At 38.7% G+C, this 5,575-nt stretch overlaps 1 protein-coding gene across 1 annotated transcript in view; it reads left to right on the top strand.

The window, feature by feature from the left end:
• Nucleotides 1-5,575, top strand: part of ARSB (arylsulfatase B) — a 128,783-nt gene that overhangs the window by 31,557 nt on the left and 91,651 nt on the right. The window lies entirely within an intron of this gene.

Genomic DNA, 5,575 nt, shown 5'->3' with positions numbered 1-5,575 from the left:
AGATAGCCCCGCTGGGCTTGGCCTCAAACATGCGTTGCTTTCAGAAGCATGAGATCCCCCCCACCAGGCCTAAAAACAATCATAAAAATATATTTGAAAAAATCCCCATCGCTTCTCTTGCTGACTTTGGCAATTAGGTACAAAGCATCAACAGAATGTTGTATACAGAAATTCTGCCTTCCAGGCTTGTTCCCTTCTTGCAGAACAATCCTTAACCTTGTGGGGCTCTTTTCTCATGTTTTCTTAATGAGAAAATATTTCAGAGATTATTGGCACCACAGGTTTCTTCCTTTCCGGGGTTTTTGCTCTTAACCAACTGTAATCTCTATGATCTCTTTTATATTTTCCTTCACAGTATGGGCCACATCTAATCAACCCCTCCCAGGGTGACTTTTCCAAGTACAGTGATTTTTTTTTTGTCATTTCCATCCTAGAACACTTTCTTATTTGTGTGCATATACCTTTTCAAATTAGTGTTTTGGATTTCTTCAGGTAAATATCCACTCTCTCTAAAAAAATCAATGGAAAAAATATCCTCGGATGGATTAACCAAAAAAATAAATACATGATCATGGTAGAAAATGGAAAAAAAAAGCTATTAAAGGGTATAATGAAGGAAGTGGAAATTATTCATTATCTAACACCCAAAATACTGCTTTCCTTGTTTCCCATAGATTTTTGGGTTGTTGTGTGTTCATTTTCATTTGATTTCTTCCTTGATCTTACTGTTGACCCACCCAAACTAAATAGTTAACTTCCTATGGTGAAAATTTCTCTGATATTAAAATTGTTTGAAAACATAAATTTTAATAATAGCAGTCATTTGAACAAATCATGATTTGGGTGACTACATCTTGAAAAGAGATTATTTTTGGCTAAAATTTGTTTGCATATTATGCTTTTATTATTATAGTTATACTAGAAGCCCAGTGCATGAAATTCATGCATGGGTAGGGTCCTGAGACTTGGCCAGTGATCAGGGCCAATTGGGGCCTTCCTACTGCCGGTCAGGGCCTTCCTTTGTTCCGTGCCGCCCCCTGGTGGTCAGTGCACATCATAGTAAGCGATCTAACTCCTAGTCTCCCGGTCGAACTCCTGAGGGGACACTTTGCGTATTAACCTTTTATATATATAGATTATTGACTATGCTGTACTTTATATTCTGGTGACTATTATTATAACTGGCAATTAGTACTTCTTAATCTCTTTCACCTTTTTTGCCTGTTCACCAAACCCCGCTTCCCCCTGTCTGACCATCAGTTTGTTCTCTGTATCCTTGAATTTGTTTCTCTTTTGTTTGTTCATTTATTTTGTTTATAGATTCCACATATCAGTGAAATCATGTGGTATTTGTCCTTCTTTGTCTGACTTACTTCACTTAGCATAATACTCTCTAGGTCTATCCTTGCTGTTGCAAATGGTAAGATTTCATTCTTTTTTATGGCTGAGTAATATTCCATAGTCTATATGTACCACATCTTTATCCATTCATTTATCATGACATTTAGGTTGCTTCCATATCTTGGTTATTGTAAATATTCCTGCAATGAACATTGGGATGCATATACCTTTTCAAATTAGTGTTTTGGATTTCTTCAGTAAATACCCAGAAGCGGAAATGCTGAGTCATAAGACAGTTCCATTTTTACCTTTTTGAGGAACTTCCATACTGTTTTCCATAATAGCTGCACCAATTTACAATCCCTACCAACAGAGCATGAAGATTCCCTTTTCTCCACATCCTCACCAACACTTACTGTTTGTTGATTTATTGATGATAGCCATTCTGACAGGTGTGGTTTTAATTTGCATTTACCTGATGATTAATGATGTTGCGTATCTTCTCATATGTCTGTTGGCTATCTGTATGTCCTCTTTGGAGAAGTGTCTATTCAGGTCCTCTGCCCACTTTTTAATTGGTTTGGGAGGTTTGTTTGTGTGTGTGTGTGTGTTGAGTTGTATGCATTCCTTATATAATTTGGATATTAACTCCTTATTGGATATATCATTGGTTAATATCTTCTTCCATTCATTAGGTTGTCCTTTTTTTATGGTTTCCTTTGCTGTGCAAAAACTTTTAGTTTGATGTAACCCATTTGTTTATTTTTTCTTTTATTTCCCTTACCTAAAGAGCCATACACAAAAATATATATATATTGCTGAGAGTCACGTCAAACAGTTTACTGCCTATGTTTTCTTCTAGGAATTTTATGTCTCACATTTAAGACTTTAATCCATTTTGAGTTTATTTTAGTATAGGCGTGAGAAAGTAGCCTAGTTTTATATATATATAAAAAAAGTGGATATATATATATCCACTTTTCCCAACTTTTTGTCTGTGTCTCGGCATACTTTATGATACTTAAAGTAAATTAAAACTATATTTCAAAAGCCTGGCCCTCTTCATGGTTTTGGCTGGCAGGAGAAGGACGGGTTGGTGAGGGAGATTCTGCTCTGGCTGACCAGGAAACTTTCCCAGAGGGTCCCACCAACTCTCCTGAGTCCTGTCCCATAGGCTCTCCACGTGTTTTCAGTAACCATGAAAATGCTTTTAAGTGATTGAAATGATACATTCATTCTTCTTTCCAATTCCTTGACTATTCTTTCAGCAAAGCTGCTTTAAACATAATTTCTGATTACATGTGTGGTTTTTACCAAGAAATGGGAATGGATCGTGGTATTGTGAATTGATCCCAGTAGAAAAAATTTCCTCTGAAATGCAGGAACCTTAGATAGTTGGAGAAGCTCTCGTCTGAGCTCTGCTCCATGTTATAAGCTCAGAACATACCTTCTCCTTAGCTTTATGATGTCAGCTTGTCTGGTTGAGTGAAATTGCTGTTGCAATTATTTGGATGATGCAGTGCTTCCTGCCCCACCTGCTGTGTTGGTAAACCTGAAACCATCATGGCAAATATGTTTATTTGCTTTCCCCTGAAATGCGCTGCCCCTTTTTACCTCCTGCAGATAAAAATTGACAGGTCCTTTTCCTGAAAGCCAAAAACAGTGATGGGAACCAGGTGGAAGATATGGCTTTTAAAATGTAGTTTTAATTCATTTTAAGTTCCATAAAGTAGGCTGAGTCACAGACAAGCTGTGCGCCTCACCAGATCACTCCATGATCTCACTTTCCCTCTGGCAAACCTTTTTCCGTGCAATATGGTGATATCACTGGGGTGTCAGGAACAGCTTGCTTGAGAGGAGTTTGCCTATGAGCTGTGAAGGCTGCCAGTCCGTCTTCTGTCTCTTTACTTCGTCTTCAGATTCACATGGTCTTCATGTACTACAATAAAATGCTATTAACCACCCTCACAGCAACCACATAGTTGTAGGTAGTGGAGCCTGGTTACATGACCATTCACCAGAAGTGTAGTTTTAGAACTGACGAAAACCCACGTTGACTCCTCAGCTTCTTAGAATGGATACTTTGAAGGAAACCACTGGAATCTCCAAGATGACAGTTGACCTTACTCTTGTGTACTGAGATGTCTATTTTAGATTCTCCCAATTACCTCCTTTTCCTGTCTTTTTTAATTATTATGGCCAATGAAGTCAAATAATATGATAGAAGAGATTTGAATGGGCTTTAGGAAAAGAGGTTTAATTGTGGCTTTGCTTCTAACTAGCTGGGCAGTTTCTCCCACGCCATCCATCTTTCTTGATCTCATCATTTTCACGGTGCCTTCTGTGATATCATTTGATACTCTGTGGTCCCATTATGGAAACTCAGACACTCTTTTCTACTGGGCAGAGCATCTTCTAAGCAGATTCACAGTCTTCTTTGTATTTATTTCCAAGTCACTTTCTGGTTCCCCGAGTGATTCCGCCAGGATGAGAACCACTGCTACAGGGTCTAGGCCCAGGGACTCATTATTATAAAAATGTTTCCTTTGCCACATATTTTTCAAGCTTAAGTCAAGGACAATTTCCCCTTCAGAAAAGAATGACTTTTATAATTCTCCTATAACTTAATCCTCACAGAAATTAGGATCCAGCCATTTCCCCTTTGCGTGACTTTTATGAATATTTTGCATTTTCCATTTGTGTTCTTGCTTATTTTCCACTCTCACTATTCATCCACACTTGACCAGTGGTGACTCAAAAGAACAACAGAAGCCCTAGCCGGTTTTGCTCAGTGGTTAGAGTGTTGGCCTGCGGACTGAAGGATCATGGATTCAATTCTAGTCAAGGGCAATACCTCTGTTGCAGGCTCAATCTCTGGCCCCATCGAGGAGCATGCAGGACGTAACAACCAATGCCTCTCTCTCACATCAGTGTTTCTTTCTCTCTGTCTCTCCCTCCCCTTCCACTCTTTCTAAAAATCAATGGAAGAAATACCCTCGGGTGAGGATTTAAATAAAAAAGAACAACAGAGTGTACTGAGGTGTCTATTTTAGATACAGAGTAAAGCTGGTTGACTTTTATGCACCAGTATCGAACCTGTCTTTGGAGAGATGGTTTTCAAAGTATGATCTTCAGAGCAGCATCATCACCATCACCTGGTGATGTGTTAGAACTGCAAGTTCTCAGGTCCCGCCCTGGACCAGAAACTCTGAAGGTGGGGCCCAGCCATCTGCATTAGCAAACCTGCCAGGTGGTTTGATACATGCTATTGTGAGACAGCTGTTCTAGAGAGATTTTATGTTTTCAGGTAGTAGAATTTTAAAAAATATTTTATTGATTTTTTTTACAGAGAGGAAGGGAGTGGGATACAGAGTTAGAAACATCGAGAGAGAAACATCGATCAGCTGCTTCCTGCACACTCACTACTGGGGATGTGCCCACAACCAAGGTACATGCCCTTGACCAGAATCGAACCTGGGACCCTTCAGTCTGCAGGCCGACGCTCTGTCCACTGAGCCAAACCGGTTAGGGTGGTAGTAGAATTTTTTTAAGTGTGTTTAGATAGTTTTGAAGTAATCATTGTCCAAATTTACATGCTCTGGGAATAGGAGGGATGTTACATTTCTAAAGGCGATATTTACCTGCCTTCCGATCTTTTTATCCTTTAGAAGTTTTAATATTTTTCCTGCTTTTAGAGAACCTATCAATATCTCTACCTGTTTGTACAATGAAATTTTAGTCTTAAGTTAGTTCTATTATCATGGAAGATTTAATCATCAATGCTATTTACCGTAAATCATTTGTTTTTATATAGATGAAACAGTGACTAATGAAACATTTAATTTCTCCTTGCTCATTTGTTTATTTTTTTTCCGTGCACTTTCTTTTTTTTATTTAATTAAATCTTTATTGTTCAGATTATTACATTTGTTCCTCTCCCCCCCCATAACTCCCCTCCTCCCATTTCCTGCCCCACCCTCCGCCCTCACTCCCCACCCCTGTCCTCATCCCTAGATGTACGATTTTTGTCCAGTCTCTTCCAGCATCTCCCACACCCCTTTTCCCCCCCAAGAATAGTCAGTACATTCCCTTTCTATGTCCCTGATTATATTATGATCACCAGATTATTTATTCACTTGATTCTTAGATTCACTTGTTGATAGATGCATGTTTGTTGTTCATAATTTGTATCTTTACCTTTTTCTTCTTCTTCCTCTTCTTAAAAGATTGCTAG

This window comes from Myotis davidii, unplaced genomic scaffold (genome assembly GCF_000327345.1).
Source record: "Myotis davidii unplaced genomic scaffold, ASM32734v1 scaffold44, whole genome shotgun sequence".
In the NCBI taxonomy this organism is placed as follows: domain Eukaryota; kingdom Metazoa; phylum Chordata; class Mammalia; order Chiroptera; family Vespertilionidae; genus Myotis; species Myotis davidii.
Note: the sequence above shows the minus strand (reverse complement) of the source record. Positions and strands in the feature narration are given on the sequence as shown.